Source organism: Artemia franciscana, chromosome 4, assembly GCF_032884065.1.
Source record: "Artemia franciscana chromosome 4, ASM3288406v1, whole genome shotgun sequence".
In the NCBI taxonomy this organism is placed as follows: Eukaryota; Metazoa; Arthropoda; class Branchiopoda; order Anostraca; family Artemiidae; genus Artemia; species Artemia franciscana.
The window spans coordinates 3,574,609-3,592,164 of NC_088866.1; the positions used below are offsets into that span (position 1 = coordinate 3,574,609).

At 34.8% G+C, this 17,556-nt stretch overlaps 1 long non-coding RNA gene across 8 annotated transcripts in view; it reads left to right on the forward strand.

Annotated features, from left to right (window-relative positions):
• LOC136025868 (uncharacterized) overlaps positions 1 to 17,556 on the forward strand; it is a 116,194-nt gene that overhangs the window by 82,194 nt on the left and 16,444 nt on the right. For all 8 annotated transcript variants that reach the window (XR_010617159.1, XR_010617155.1, XR_010617160.1 and 5 more), the window contains 3 exons: positions 3,330 to 3,457; positions 6,408 to 6,637; positions 15,698 to 15,845. This is a non-coding gene — a long non-coding RNA (uncharacterized LOC136025868). The remainder of the gene's footprint in view (positions 1 to 3,329; positions 3,458 to 6,407; positions 6,638 to 15,697; positions 15,846 to 17,556) is intronic.

The following is a 17,556-nucleotide window of genomic DNA, read 5'->3' on the forward strand; positions in this document are numbered from 1 at the left end:
CAATTATGAATTCTCGCCTTTATTTACCGGAATTGCAGTTGATATGGAATTGCAGATCTAACTATGTCCGTCCATTGCTGTTGCCTTTCATGTGTCGGTATTGTACAAATAGCCAGCTCATGTATTTGGGGTGGGCGCAATGTGTGGGAGGTACAGTTGTGGGTGTTGAACCCCTTTAATAGGCAAGTTTTTCTGTTTTTATACTTCATTTATTTCAGCCTTTACTTGCTCCTCCGAGCCTTTAATCTCTCAAAAAAAAATTTTGGATACGTTTTGAGTAAGGGACCTCAGATCCAGGGGGGCGAGGTGTATACCTCCCCCCTTGAAGAGGTGGTTGATTTGTGGTTGGGACCGTTTGCTCTGGTTTGGGACGAAAGTTATTTTTTTTTGTTATTGGTTTTTAATAGTTGAGGTTTTAAAAAGCTTTTTATTATTAAGACTGTTTCTTTCTCCAGAAAAGTTTGAGACAAGGTTTAGTCACTTTGTGCGGTCTCTGTTAGATTTTACTAATGTCGCATACCGCTGAAAAGTATTTAGTTATATTTAGGTTTATCAAAGGAATCTGTCCGTATTACCACAAAAGCCAACTGGGAGGTGAAAATCTGCATTTTGTATGAATAAGTAGCGGAAATTTAAAATCCTAACTTCCGTAGGGTGTCGAAATGATATTTCAGGATTGTGCTGTCACAACGTGGCTGAAAAGCAAAATATTGACTTCTTCTTGATGTCAAAAATTTGTTTTCCAGTCTTGCTATGACATTAAGGTGAAGAAATTTATACCATTACTTTTTTTGGCTGTTTTTTTTTTCGTTTTTTTTTTGGGTTTGCTTTTTTGTAAAGCAGGGTGTTTTATGGCACTTGGTATGAACCAAGTGACATAGCAATCGCAAATTCTGTCGGTCCTGGTTTTGCTACTTTAGTCACTTCCAGGTAAGCAAGGACGATGCAATTTGGCAGACGTATCAGGGACCGGACCAGATTAAATTAGAAATAGTCGTTTTCCCGATTTGACCATCTGGGGGGGGGGGAGTGGGTGGCCCGTTAATTCGGAGAAAATTGAAAAAATGAAGTATTTTTAACTTACGAACGGTTGATCAGATCGTAATGAAATTTGATGTTTGGAAGGATATCGTGTCTTAGAGCTGTTATCTTAAATCTTGACTGGATCTGGTGACATTTGGGGGGGGGATTGGGAGGGGGAAACCTAAAATCTTGGAAAACGCTTAGATTGGAGGGATCGGAATGAAACTTGGTGGTAAAAATAAGCAGAAGTCTTAGATACGCGATTGACGTAATTGGAACGGATCCGCTCTATTGGGGGGGGGGAGGTAGGGCTAATTCTGAAAAATTAGTACGTATTTTTAACTTACGAAGGAGTGATCGGATCTTCATGAAACTTCATATTTAGAAGGAGTTTGTAACTCAGATCTCTCATTTTAAATCTCAACCGGATCCAGCGTCATTGGGGGGGGGGGGTAGTTGGGGGGACGGGAAATCTTAGAAAATTTTTAAAGCGGAGAGATCAGGATTAAACTGGATGGGAAGAATAAAAACCTGTCTAAGATACGTGACTGACATAACCGGACCAGATCTGCTTTCTTTGGTGGAGTTGGGGGGGGGGGGTAATTAGGAAAAATATGGCATTTGTAACTTACGAACGGGTGACCAGATCTTAATGAAATTAGATATTTAGAAGGATCTTGTGCTTTACAACTCTAATTTTAAATTCCAACCAGATCCTGTGACATTGGGGGGAGTTGGAGGGGGAAACCGGAATTCTTGGAAAACGTTAATTTTGGGGTATTTTTATCTTACGAATAGGTGATCGGATCTTAATGAAACTTGATATATGCATAAAAGAATCTTATGTCTCAGATGCTCCATTTTCGACTCGAATTGGATCAGGGGACATAGGGGCTTGGAGGAGGGAAACATAAATCTTGGAAAACGCTTAGAGTGGAGAGATCGGGATGAAACTTGATGGGAAGAATAAGCACAAGTTCTAGATACGTGATTGACATAATTGGAACGGATCCATTCTCTTTGGAGGAGCTGGGGGGTGTTAATTTGAAAAAATTAGAAAAATTGAGGTATTTTTTTTTAAGAACACGTGACCGGATCTTAATGAAATTTTCTATTTAGGAGGAATTCATGTCTCTGAGCTCTTATTTCAATTCTCGACCAGACCTGTTGACATTGGGGGGAGTTGGAGGGGGAAATCTTGGAAAACGCTTAGAGTGGAGGAATTGTGATGAAGCTTGGTGGATAGAATAAGCAAATCTCCTTGATTCGTGATTGACGTAACCGTACTGGATTCGCTCTCTTTGGGGGAGTTGGGGGGAGGGGTTCAGTGATTTGGCGAGTTTGGTGCTTCTGGACGTGCTAGGACGATGAAAATTGGTAGGCGTGTCAGGGAGCTGCACAAATTGACTTGATAAAGTCGTTTTCCCAGATTCAACTATCTGGGGGGCTAAAGGGTGAGGAAAAATTAGAAAAAATTAGGTATCTATAACTTATGAGCGGGTGATCGGATTTTAATGAATTTTGATATTTAGAAGCGCATCGTGACTCAGAGCTTTTTTTTTAAATCTTGACCGGCATTAAGCCTCTGATTTTCCTTTTCCTTTTAAATCAATCTTTTGATCCTTAGAATTTTGTTGGAGTTCATACCATATTAGCTCTTGGCTCTTCTTGCCTGGTCACAAGTGCCATAAGAGCTCTTAGCTCTTGTTTTTTCAACAATGTTGTTTTTTACGTGATTTGTATAATAGAAAGTAAATTTAGTAGATGTGCAAAAATTATTAATTTGAGTTTTGGATTTTGGTGAGGAAATGGTTGCCACTTTACTGCCTATTTTCATCTAATTAAAACTCTACATTATATGACATATCATCTTTGTTCATCCTAAAACATTAAAATAAAGTATGGGTACTGCCTCCTACCCTAATAGCAAAATCCTAAAACCTTCTGCGTCATTGAAAAAAAAATTCAGTTGCTTTAAAATAAAATTTTGAACTAATTGGCTTTTCACTTGCCATCACTATATATCAATTGTTTAGTTTAACCTTATTTCTTTCTAAGACCGGTCACAAGAAATTTGGTTTCACTACAAACAAGAATTTTGCTACTGCTTCCTTTCCTACCTGTAAAAATCTAAAGCCTACTGCGTCATTGGAATAAAGTTTAGAATAAAGTTTTGAGTACATCCTATGCTACATCATACTGCTTTATGGTAGAGCAGAAATGAGCTAGAGTTTTTGAAAATTTATTCTGGTGGACTGTTATCTTGCCTCCTAGTCATATTTTAGTGTGATATTTTTTATTTACAGGGAGCTTGCGTTAATAGACCTGAAGGGCCAAACAATTATGACGAAGTATTACAGTCAGACATATGGAATGGCTGTAAATCTATAAACCGATCAAATTTACTTTTGAATTAGATCGAGAGAAAAGGAAGGTAAGTTTTAAAGCCCAATCACTGTGATATTTCACCAATTCTCACTGTAAGAGAACTAGATTTATAGAATTTACCATTGACTAAAATATTCTAATGGGTGCCAGTCAAAGGTCAGTGTGTTGATAAAATCTCATATTGACCGGACCTTTTGGGTTTTTGTTTTAAAATCTATTGTTATCAAAAATGTTTGGATAACTTAATACAGAGAATAGTTAAAGCTGAAATATTAAGAGAAATGACAAATTTCAGAAACATTTTCAAATTTAATTCAAAATAACTATATTTAAAACAAAATTTAATTAACATGTTTAAAGTAATTAAATTCTATTTAAATCTTTTTTAATTAGAATTTCTGAAATTGACTATTAAGTTAAGTGATTCAAATATCAAAGGCGAATGTACACTGTAGTAATTTTGCAGTTAGACAAATAAGTAGATAATCTGAGTCATCTTGGATTAAACTCTTCCTTATAAATGGAATTTGTCCATTTGTTGGAATTTTTCTGAAAAAATACAATATACGTTATTACTTGATCTGCAATATGTTCATAAGTCATATCGATCTAAATATATGCTCTGAAAATTTTTTACGCTTAAAGTGATTTTGTGATTTTGATAAGCGAAATATCCACTTGATATTTCCGTGATATAATGTTTGTATCGCACATTTTAATTTTTTTTTGTATAGTGTTTTTTTTTTTAGGGATCGAATCTTTTTTTTTAATCTACCACTTTACTTTAACTCTTCTTCACTAGCTGTTAATAATAATAATTGGTTTACACCCTCTTTGCAGGCATGAAATGCACTTAGAGGAATACAAGAATACTGAAAAATCAAACAAAAATGAAAACAATAAACAAGAAAAAGCTCAAGAAAAAAATAACATCTCAGCTACTTAGACAACACGATTAAGCTTTTATGTGACCAGAGACGTAGTCAATAGGGGTTGATTCTGAAAGTTGGCAATATATTTTGGGTTTAGGCATAATTTTTTAATACCATCCTATAAACTCACCAGCTTCTATTATGTGAATCTTTTTTTTTGCTTTTGTTTTTTTTTGTTTGATTCTCACTTTATTTTAACGATCTCCTTTGAATCCTGTTTACCTGTTTCTACTATGTCTATATGTTTTTCGCTCCATCTTCTATTTCATGATACTTTAAGGTAGTATCAACCGGAGTAGATTTTCCCGGAATATCCGTTAATTAGGATAAAGTTTTATAGAGCTTTTTTTCTTTTCTTTTCGGGGGTTTTGAAGATGGAGACCTGTAAGCCTCCAACTGAGGCTTTTTGATAATGATAATTCGATGGCTTGTCTTGTTGTATCCATTTATTTTTTATTATTATTATTAATGTCTCTTTGAGCTGAAAGTGACGATTATAGGACAAAAGAGCACTTTGCTCTGGCGTGACCTATATTGTTATCTAAAGATATATCTAGGCTTTTTATTCAATACGAATTGAAATGTCTTCCTCTGGTATTCAATAATGACTTGTTCAATGCGGTCACCCATTGAAAAAAAAATAAAAAGGAGTTCCTTAGGTAATTTCTTTAGTAAGATTTCTGTTAAAAAAAAGACATTTTTTACTAGTATGGGCAATGGTTTCCTCTTAAGTGGATCGCAACCATGGTTTCTGCAACCAAGAAGAGGTCAAGAATGCTCAACTTCTTAATATCTTAATTTTCTTTTCCAAAAACTTTTCCACAGAAAATATACTATTTAGTATGAGGTCATGGTTAATACTTGTTAATAAAAAATAATCAGTTTTTCATTTAAAGTATTGATTAATAAACTATTAGTACCCCGAAATTGAACCCCTGTACACGCTTGGGAAGCGAAATCTAAGATTTTTCTAAAAGGTCCTATACCTTCGGAGAATAAAAAGGGGCATCTTTTTTGTTTATATTTAGAATATAAGGTATATCCATAATTATAAGCTGTACAATACAGCTACAATAAAGATGTAAACTTCAAAATATAAAGTATATTTTATTTAAGAACATAGAAGATTCTTTCGCAAATGATTAATAAACATTAATTTTTAGTAGGAATCGCAAGTATAAAGGTAGTTATTTGGAGCTAGGTGTGTCCTATGAGCTCTATTTAATGGTCAGCGACCCAAAATGGCTAAACATAGTTTTTGTTTGTGCTTTTCCTAATTTTACTCATTAAATATTTGTTCTATAGCTTATTTGTTTATATGTGACTTATATATTTGGATTTATGCATGAATATATATATATATATATATATATATATATATATATATATATATATATATATATATATATATATATGTATATATATATATATATTCATATATTTAGTTATATATTCATATATAGTATATATGTGTTTTGCGGAAATAGTAAATTTATGGTACATTATTAATTACATATGGACGGAAAATCTAGCAGCCAAGTCCAAGTGAGCAAGAAATTTGTAGTTGAGGGCTCTTGAGATACAGTTCTATCGAAAAGCAATCATAGACGTGTTTTTTTGCTTTCCTGGGTTTTGCCTTAAGACTCATATTTGTCTTAAGGCAATAAAGGGGAAAAGAGGTAGTTAAACGAGCCTTAAAAAATGAGACTTAGCACACTTCTCATGTGCTACATGAGAAGTGTAATCTTAGGTCTTTCCTTTGAGGAAAAAAGTTTTCAAATTACCATTCAAATATCCAAATGGAATAATCGCAAAAAGATTTTGAATTATTACGAAGTTTTTTATTATTGCACTATATTGTTGTTATGTACATTATTAGTGCTATTATTATTGTTGATATTAATGATTTTTTTAAAGTTGTTTATTTGAATCATCAAATTAAACAGTGACTATATCAAATTGCTAATTAAGCCATTGATCCCTCGGATCTATAAAAAAAACCGTTCCTTATTTTTAGAAGTTTGTTTATAATGTATCTTTATTAAAGCAGGATCTTTTTTTCAGGTAACATTTGCTGAATATTTTAAACATAATTATCAGATAACTATTGGGGTCATGAACCAACCACTTTTAGTGTCAAACCCAAAGAAAAAGGATGTCCGTCGTGGGCAGCGAAATCTTGTAAGACGTATTCCAGAATGAAGCTTCCTAACAGGAATAACCAATGAAATGCGTGCCAATTTGGGTCTTATGAAAGATGTAGGAAACCTCAATCGACTTATCCCTCAAAAAAGGTTTGAAAGCTTGTTTGTGTTCTCGTAACACTTCAGGTCTTCAGGTAGCGCACAATTTTAACATTAAGGCTTGAAACTAGCTGTCTTCTCGATTCAATTTAAGCGAATTTAGTGTCCAATTCATAACAAATAAAGACTTTTTCGTTTTGTATGCAGATATCAAGTCACTGTAATGTGAAAAAGAATGTGCGTATTGTTTTTACAATTTGTTTATTTGAATCACACTAGCGGTTTCAGTAGTTTTATTTAACTAATGGATTTTAAGTAAAATGTTTTATCGGATTGAATATATTTATATTGGATTTAAATGCTTTTATGAAATACAATAATAGTATAAAATAGATTATTTAGAATAAATTTTTTAAAATAAATTTTTTATCTAATAGAAATGATATTTTAAAGTCCATTGGCAGGGAAGATAAACTGGGGTCTAAATTTGACAAACAGAGGAAACTAAATTGCATATCGGATTTTGAGTAGGTCTGACATGTACCCATTTCGGTTACTTGGAGCTTGAACCGTTTTCTGTTCAAACTGTAACAGTCAAGTAAGGAACTATAAGAGCTTTCGTGCAAATCTAGACGAATAATTGAAGTCTAGGGGATAATGAAATTTGCCGTTTGTGGCTGTTGGGGTAAATTTCTTATGAAGCTCACTCTTAGACATGCTTTTCTGTTTTCCTTGGTTTTGTGTTTCCATCGTTGTATTTACTGCTTTCCTTGGTTGTATTTACTGCTTTCCTTGGTTGAGCTATAAATACAAATAAATCCCCCCTCCCCTATAAGACGTTTTATTCTCTCCTACTCTCTACTGCCTCTTCTAAAGTAGCCAAAATATACATATGTAACCATGTCCATTTCAAGTTCTTTCCTGATTTCGATGAAAATTGTGAAATTTTTCATTTTGTTTCGGTAAAATTGACTGAATATTGTTTAAGTTGTTCCTAGGAAAGCCGGTAACACCAAATTTTTTACACCTTGCGATCATCTAAGCGAATTGAAAAAGAGGTAATTATAATTATTATAGAAATTTGCCAGCCGTATCTATTTTTTTCATTTTGCGAAGTTTTCATGTAACTTACGCTAAAGAGTACAAGTAAACTGGGGCTAGCATCAGGAAAAATCACCAACACCATCTAATATTTGCTCTTGGCGTGTTCTTTTTTCTTTTACACTGACGTCAATTTTTAATCTTAAAAGCAACCCATTTCCTTTGAAGTAACTTGACGTACCCATCTGACATGGATCTGACAAAGGACATAGCTAAAGAATTTTTTCTTTTCCAATGTAACAAAAAAGGTAGCTCATTGTAATCTTATTGGTAAGCTAATCTCATTAAGATTTAATCAGTAGTTTTTCGTCAGTCATACTTAAATTGTGAAAAATCGTAGCACATAGCTAAAAAATGCTGATAAATTTGCTGCACAAGCTGCTACATAAGTACGGCCCGCAAGATGATTTTTAAAATATCGAATGCTCTTAACAAGAAGAAATTCACAGTGGAACAAATAATTGAATCTCAAAATTCTAAATGACTATTCCTAGACGTACCCTCTCCCCTTCTCCTGTTTGCAAAAGTTGAGCTTCGCCAAATATAGTTTAATGCTCTCACTCTTCATAATAGAAGCATTTATTAACTCGATGTTTTATAATAGCTGATTACAAATATATTTGCTGAATAAGGTCAATAACTATGCTTTTGGTAATGACATATCTGTCCATAGTCTTTGGGAAAAGGGCTATAAGCTACACAACTTGGTCCTACAAGAACAAAAAGATTGAATTCGATCATCGGCCGCCGTTCAGTTACTAGCGGGTTAGACTGAATCAGAATGGCAAGGGTTCATTTCCTTAATCAGACATTTTTATTTCAATCGTGGTTTTCTTCCTTATATATGATTATTTTTCAGCTAATTCCCTATTTTTGTTATTTTTTTGTGAACTGTGAAATGTTTAATACACTACTTTTGGAATACATTACGCCCCGGACCCCAGCCTCTTGCTATTTAGGGGTTGGAGAAGTTTAGGCATATGGTTATGAAACCCCTCAAAGTTGTATCCTCAAAGGAGGATTAATTATTGTTATATTTATTTATTCATATTTTTTCTTTTTTTTTACTATTTAATAGCCAGAATCAACCATTTGTAATTTATATTGAGAAAACTTAGCACTAAGAGTCTATTACCAGTTTTATGGCACTTGGTATTAACCAAGTGACATATGGCGATCGCAAATTCTGTCGGTCTGTCTGTCTGTCCCGGTTTTGCTACTTCAGGCACTTCCAGGCAAGCTAGGACGATGAAACTTGGTCTGTGTATCAGGGACTGGACCAGATTAAATTTGAAATAGTCGTTTCCCCGATTTGACCATTCGGGGGGGGGGGAGTGGGGGCTCAGTTAATTCGGAAAAATAGAAAAATTAAGTTTTTTTAACTTACGAAGGAGTGATCGGATCTTAATGAAATTTGAATTTTGGAAGGATATCGTGTCTCAGAGCTCTTATTTTAAATCCCAAGTGGATCCGGTGACATTGGGTAGAATTGAAGGGGAGGGGAACCTAAAATCTTGGAAAACGCTTCGAGTGGAGGGATCGGGATGAAACTTGGTAGGAAAAATAGGCACAAGTCCTAGATACGTGATTGACATAACCGGGCGGATCCGCTCTCTTTGTGGGGGGGGGGTTAACTCTGAAAAATTAGAAAAAAGAGGTATTTTTAGCTTACGAAGGAGTGATAGGATCTTAATGAAATTTGATATTTGGAAGTATATAATGTCTCAGAGTTCTAATATTAAATTTCAACGTTATCCGGTAAAGGGGATGATGGGGGTGGGGGTGGAACCTAAACTCTTGGAAAATGCTTAGAGTGGAGGGATCGGGATGAAACTTGATGGGAAAAATAAGCACAAGTCCTAGATACGGTATTGACATAACTGGAACGGATCTGCTCTCTTTGGAGGAGTTTTAATTCTAAAAAATTAGAAAAATTGAGGTATTTTTAACTTGCGAAACAGTGATCGCATCTTAATAAAATTTCATATTTAGAAGGACTTCGAAACGCAGATCTCTTATTTTTCATCCCGACCGGGTCCAGTGTCATTAGGGGGGGGGGGGATCCTGGAAAACACAAAGCGGAGGGATCAGGATGAAACTTGGTGGAAAGAATAAGCACAAGTCCAAGATAGGTGACTGATATAACCGGACCGGATCTGCTCTCTCTGGTGGAGTTGGGAGGGGGGGGGGAGTAATTCGGAAAAATTAGTAAAAATGACTTATTTGTAACTTACGAACGGGTGATCAGATCTTAATGAAATTTTATATCTAGAAGGATCTTGTGCTTTAAAACTCATTTCAAATCTCGACCAGATCCGGTGACATTGAAGGGAGTTGGAGGGGGAAGCCGGAATTCTCGGAAAACGTGAAACTGAGGTATCGGATCTCAATGTAACTTGATATATAGAAGAATCTTATGTCTTAGATGCTCCATTTTCAATTGGAATTGGATCCGAGGACATAAAGGTTGGAGGAGGAAAACAGAAATATTGGAAAACGCTTAGAGTGGAGATATCAGGATGAAACTTGATGAGAAGAATAAGCACAAGTTATAGATACGAGGTTGATATAATTGGTACGGATCCGTTCTCTTAGGGGGAGCTATGGGTTGTTAATTTGGAAAAGTTAGAAAAATTGAGGTATTTTTAACTTAAGAACGGGTGACGGGTTCTTAATGAAATTTGATATTTAGAAGGAACTCATGTCTCAGAGCTCTTATTTCAAATCCCGACCAGATCTGTTGATATTGGGGGGAGCTGGAGGGGGAAACCAGAAATCTTGGAAAATGCTTATAAATTTCGTAGATATGTGACTGACGTAACCGGACTGGATGTGCTCTCTTTGGGGGAGTTAGATGGTGGGGTTCAGTGCTTTGGCGAGTTTGGTGCTTCTGGACGTGCTATAACGATGAAAATTGGTAGGTGTATCAGGGAGCTGTACAAATTGACTTGATGAAGTCGTTTTCCCCGATTCGAACATCTGGGGGGCTGAAGGGAGAGGAAAAATTAGAAAAATTGTGGTATTTTTGACTTGCGAGTGGGTGATCGGATCTTAATGAATTTTGATATTTAGAAGGACCTCGTGACTCAGAGCTCTAATTTTAAATCCCGACCGGCATTAAGCTTCTGATTTTCCTTTTAAAGCAATCTATTGATTCTTAGAATTTTGCTAGAGCTCATACCATATAAGTTCATGGGTCTTGGCTCTTCCAACCTCGTCACAAGTGCTATATGAGCTCTTAGCTCTTCTCAATATCTGTGATATTTTTCTGGTTGTCAGGTTAATTTCCAACTTTTTTCTTGATTAATGCTATTCCACACCTGCATGTCTAGATTTTGGGTGTGTTTTTATCAGGGGGGGGGATGTTTAGTGAAATTAGCTAAACATACCAAAATATTGCTAAGGTCTTTAAAACCTTAAAAATCTTCTTTAGAAAAATAGTTACTCTTTCTTAACTGTCGAGTTTGCCCACTGTCGAGCGACATTAAAACTGAAAACGAACAGAAATTACGTCGTATATGAAAGGGGCTGTATCCTCATCAACGCCTCGCTCTTTACGCTAAAGTTTGACTCTTTCTCTTTACTCTACTTTTTAAAACAATAAAAAACTTTAGCGTAAAGAGAGGGGCGTTGCTGAGGAACCAGCCCCTTTCATATACGAAGTAATTTCTGTTCGTTTTAAGTTCTAATGCCGCTCCTTACTTTCCGTTAAAAAACTTGTTTTTATATTTAATTTCTGAAAGTTTTTGAATCAATATGTTTTGATTTTGGTTCTCCGCAGATGAATAATTAAAAACTACTTGACTGACATAATCGGACCAGATCCGCTCTCTTTGGTGGAGTCGGGGGGGGGGGGGGGGGGAGGAATAATGCGGAAAAATTAGAAAAAAATGAGGTATTTGTAACTTACGAACAGTTGATCATATCTTGATGAAATTTGATATTTAGAAGGATTTTGTGCTTTAGAGCTCTAATTTTAAATACCGACCAGATTCTGTGACATTTGGGGGAGTTGGAGGTTGAAACTGGAATGCTTGGAAAACGTGAAATCTTTATCTTATGATTAGGTGATCGGATCTTAATGAAGCTTGATATATAGAAGGATCTTACGTCTCAGATGCTCCATTTTCGAATCAAATCTGATCTGGGGACATAACAGTCCCCGGATCTGATTTTCATAATCTTGGAAAAAGCTTAGAGTGGAGAGATGGGGATGAGCCTTTATGAGAAGAATAAGCACAAGTTCTAGATACGTGATTGACATAATTGGAACGGATCTGTTCTCTTTGGAGGAGCTAGGGGGGTTAATTTGGAAAAATTAAAAAAATCGAGGTATTTTTAACTTAAGAACAGGTTACCAGATATTAATGAAATTTGATATTTAGAAGGAACTCATGTCTCAGAGCTCTTATTTCAAATTTCGACCAGATCTGTTGACATTGGGGGGAGTTGGAGGGGGAAATTTGAAATCTTGGGCAAAGCTTAGAGTGGAGGAATCGGGATGAAACTTGGTGGGTAGAATAAGCAAATGTCAGGGAGCTGCACAAATTGACTTGATAAAGTTGTTTTCCCCGATTTGACCGTCTGGGGGGCTGAAGGGAGAGGAAAAATTAGAAAAAATGAGGTATTTATAACTTACGAGTGGGTGATTGGATCTCAATGAATTTTGATATTTAGAAGGACATCGTGGCTCAGAGCTCTTATTTTAAATCCCGACCGGCATTAAGCCTCTGATTTTCCTTTTAAATCAATCTATTAATTTTCGGAATTTTGCTAGAGCTCATACCATATGAGTTCTTTGCTCTTGGCTTTTCCGGCCTCGTCACAAGTGCCAAATTAAGGATTTAGGCCAATCGTTCATGTGAGCTTTTGGAAGACTCCTAGATAAAGAAGAATATACAAAAATTAATGGTTCGGTTTCCTTTCTGATAAATAAACGAAATAGAAAATTACACTAAAATGATAAATGAATATTTTGCGAAAGTAAGATCTAAATAATCGCAAATATCTTCTATTCTATCTCTTAAGTCATTCCTCTGTTTTTCTCTCTATTCCTAGCCTCCTTTACACCTCGTTCCTCTTTCATTTACCACCTCTATTAGTGAATATATTTCTTAACCTTTTACTTGGCGCTCGTCTTTTCGTTCTGCAAAATGCTTTCATATTCCCTTTTATAAAGATTAGTCTAGTTCTATCTTATCTTTTAAAGTCGTCAAAGATTTTTTTTACATCTGGTTTTATATTCATAGCTGTCAACTATTTTATTCAGTCTGGGAAATAAATCTTGATTAAAAAACAAAAATCGCAGTCTTTAAATTTGGATAATGTGTATCATAGCTTCACATATATCAATCCATTGGGTTTATTCTAAGATCTCAAGTTTTCTTATCAAAGAAAACATCCCTACCGTATAATTTACAAGGCATTTAAAACTTTATTTTAGGTCCACAGTCATTCACTTACCCACAAAGCTTCAGAGACACTAATGGATGCTATACTCCTTTTATTTGTGGGATTCAGAATGATCCCATCAAGAAAAAAGGCTCTGAAAAAACAAAAAAAAAAAAAAAAAAAACAACAGAAGTTAACGTGGAAAAACCAGATTATGACTCAGGGAAACTTATGTTTAAAATATCCAGTTCAAAATTAATGGATCAGAAAGTATTACTAAACCTGGTTAATTGTCCAATTTTAGAAAAAATGATGTTTTGAAATAATAAGAATTTTAGAGGCGTTTTATACTTTCACTTAACGAGATGTGTAATTACTTATAGGGGTCGGTAGCGTAATATCTATATTATCAGAGATTTCGTTATAACTCTATACAACGCAAAATTTTCTAACTTTTTTCAAAATAATAGAAAATCTATTGCATATATGCAATTCAGGGTATAAATTTGCACACTAAGGGGGGAAGGGGGGGGGGGGGCTGTAAAGTCATTTTTGTGGTTAATGAATTACTTAATGTATGCTAGTTTTCAAAATAAAACATCTTACCCTGACAGTGTACTTTCTTCTCCTGATAAACTCATTTTTTGTTTTATTAACATGTTTTTCTGTTATTTTTTTTTCATTGTTTAATCCGTTCTAGTACTGCTTGTGTTAATTTGCCTCGAATATATTTAGTTTAAAATGAGTGTGATGAATATTCGCAAAAAATGTGTTAAAATTCATTTTCAAATGTGTTAAATTTAAATAATAAAATTTAAATAATAAAATTTTAATAATAATCCTACATGGAGTGTAGCTCTTGTGTATGTAATACTTTTCATTCGATTCATTTTTCAGGGTAAATGTTTTACCAAAAATAAACTTGAATTTCCCCTTTTTGCTGTGTCTGATTTTTGCAAGTAGAAACCTGTATGCTCCACAGACAAAAGATATATAGATGAAAAGTCTCAAATAAAATTTGGAACAGTTATAAGTGGAACAGGAGGGTGAGGCATACCACCATTTAGCAACGTCCACACTTTTCTCTTTGATATTGCATTTGATTACACATTTTGTCTTCAATATCAATAAATATATAGAAGTAAAAAGGAAAAAATATTGCACAACATATGAAGAGGACTGCAACTTTTAATCATTTTGCTTTTCGTCTGACCCCTTGCAAAAAACAGAACTTTGAAATGTTTTATATATAAGCCGAAGTTAAATTTAATTATTCCAGTTAAATTTTTTAGAGTTAAAATTGATTGGAGGGTTACAGGGACCTATGCTCTCTTTCCAGCAAATATTCTATATGTCATAACCATGCCTCTTGGGCTTATACAGCCCCCCCTGAGCATGGAGGAAAGGTCTTCCAGTTGTGGCCTGGGGGCCTATAGTTGTTTTGGAAGAGGTGGTCATGTCAACCTTGGAGGATGGTCTTTTGATTGATGATTTAAAATTCTAGTTTTCTTTTTAAGAGTCAAAAGTGATTGGAGGGCAATAGGCCCCCGGAGCTTAGGCGACAATGGTTGTAAGTTGTGCCCGGGGTTATATAAAGTTAATTTGGAAGGGGTGGTGATATATACTTTGGAAGATGCTGATTTAATATTAAAATTTTTCTTTGCTAAATCGATTAAAGGGCAGCTAGCCCCCCCCCCCCCCGCAACTTTTCCCCCCAATATATCTGATAAGAGTTTTGAGATCTTGTTTTGTTAAAAATAGTCCACTTGTCATATAACACTGCCTCTGTGGTTTTCACTGGCCCCCAAAGCTTACGGGAAAGGGCTATAAATTTTGCCGTGGGGGTATTTTAGGTTGTTTTAAAAGGGATGGTCATATCAATTTTGAAGGAGGCTTGTTTCATGGCTGACAATGCTCCTGAGCTAGTGGGCACGAGTTGTTAGTTGTGACCGAGGGGCATATAAGGTTATTTTTGATGGGGCTGTCATATCAGCATTTGTAGAGGCTCATTTGATTTCAAATTATTAGTTTTATTTTTAGAGTCAAAACTGATCAGAAGGCAACTAGCCCACCTAACGCCCTTTCCTCTGAAGTGTATCTTGCCAAAATTTTGAGATAGCCCTTTTGTTAAATGAAGTCGACGTCTTATATAACAATGCCTCTAGGGTTGATACAGTCTCTTAAGCTTTGGGAAAGGGTTGTAAGATGTGTCCTGGGGCATATAAGGTTATTGTCGATGGGATTGTCATATGAATTTAGGAGGAGGCTTATTTGATCGAAAATTCCAAGTTCTATTTTTTTCTCCGACGAGTTTAGTATCCACACAAAAACTATTAAAACAGATTTGCCCTTTTGTCGCTATTAAAGAAAACAAAAAAATAATTATAATTCTTTATGTCGTTTCCTACAAATAATCCATATTTATCACTATATATATCACAAACTATCCATATTCACTTTTCTTATTTTGTCAGTCCACGATGTTAGACTCTTCTTTAAGGATTTAATTGATACCAGTCCTGGACTATAGAATACTGTTTATGATACTGTTATAGAAAACTGTTTTGTAAACGTGAGCATTAATTTTGGAAATGAAATTCATGTGAATATCAATTGCAGGAAATCAAGATTCTGACGAGGATTCAAACAACTTAAAAATTGACGAAAGGAAAGAAGAAAAGGAAACAGCCAGCTCTGCCGGTGAGGAAAAATTTCCTAACCAGACCGAGAACACTAAATACCCTAAAGCTAATCTTCTTTTAAGGAGGTTTGTAAAGCCTGTTCTATTGACTGACATGAATAAAAAATTGATATAAATCGACATAATTTGAGGTTCCATCCTGGGACTAGTCGGTTCACATGGACAGTGAAATAAGAAAATTGGTTCTAAAGCAAAATTTGTATATTATATATTAAAGTTAAATTAGGATTATGAGGGAAATAATTAGGATTGGACTGTAAATGTATTTGAAACAGAAATCAAAAGCTAAAGAAATAGAACGAATTCTAATACATTAATAATATTCCAACTACATTAGAAAGCAAAAATGAAAGTAGGAAGTTCTTAGCCATTTCTCTTGGTTTTCTTCGGAGCTCTTATGAGCCTTTGACAAAACTGAGAAACTAAGAAGAGTTTAAATAAAAATATTCCTCCCACTAGTTTACATGAGTTGTTCAGAAGTCAAATCGATTAAAAAGAACTTGTCAGATTTTCTAGTTTGAGGTGTCTGTGTTAAAGGACTTAATAATTGAATAAAGCCAGTTTCCTATTCCCTAATTACAGAAATCTGTTCAAAAAGTCGCTGAATAATTGATTTATTTATTGATTATTTGATGAATTGATTAATGCTAAATAAAATACTAAAACGCAAATAAACAAACTCTTAAGAATCTTTGACATCTTTTTAAAATAATAGCCGGAAACGCATGATGTGTTTCTATTATTTGATCTATAGAATTAATCAAATTAGCTTCTTACCGGTGTATACCATGGTTAGCATGAGAATTTGAAAATGCTAAACAATTTGGCCAGAAAAATTCAAAAGGTGTATGTGGGATTTCCCTAAAGGAAATCTGAAAAAGCTGTAGAACTAATTTTTCAGTTGTCAAACTGAGCAAGGTCTATTGTTAAACTAGCTTGTTTGTTGAACTTATCTCATTTTGTTCTCAAGTTAAATATTAGTTTCTATTGTTTCCTTTTCATAAGGAATTTCCAGTGGAATTTATATTATGTAACATACCGTATTTGATACGGTTTTAATATATTCTCCGAGCCTTTAATCACTCGAAATTAAATTTTGGATACGTATTGAGTAAGGGACCTCAGAAGCAGTGATGGATCCAGACGGAGGGGGGGGGGCAAGGGGTGTACGCCTCTCCCCTTGAAAAGGTGGTGGATTTGTGGTTGGGAACGTTTTTTTGGTTTGGGTTGGGACGAAAGTCATTTTTTTTGTAATTGGTTTTTATGGCACTTGGTATTAACCAAGTGACATATAGCGATCGCAGATTCTGTCGGTCGGTCTGTTGGTCTGTCGGTCTGTCCCGGTTTTGCTAGTTTAAGCACTTCCAGATAAGCTAGGACGATGGAATGTGAAGGATGATTTATTTTGTGAGGAAGAATAAGTGACAGTAATAAAATGATTAAAACACGATAATGCCCCAGGTGCTGATAATTGGTAAATGGGGTTCTTAAATATGGTGGTTATGGGCTTGGAAATAAGTTACCGAAGATTATGAAATGTGATTTTTGAAAAAGGGTAGCACCTAGCAATTTTAAGAAAATCTTAATGAAAACCTCTCTATAACAAAAGTGATAAAAGCAAATTGTTTATTTTAGGTATCAGCCACAGCCTTTCTAATTAATTAGTTTCCACAGCGAGCTAATTAATTAGTATGATGGTAACCATAGTAAGGACACAGGATTTGCCTTATTGCTAGCAACAGCAATTCAGGGTTTAATTTGTAGACTAGGAAATATA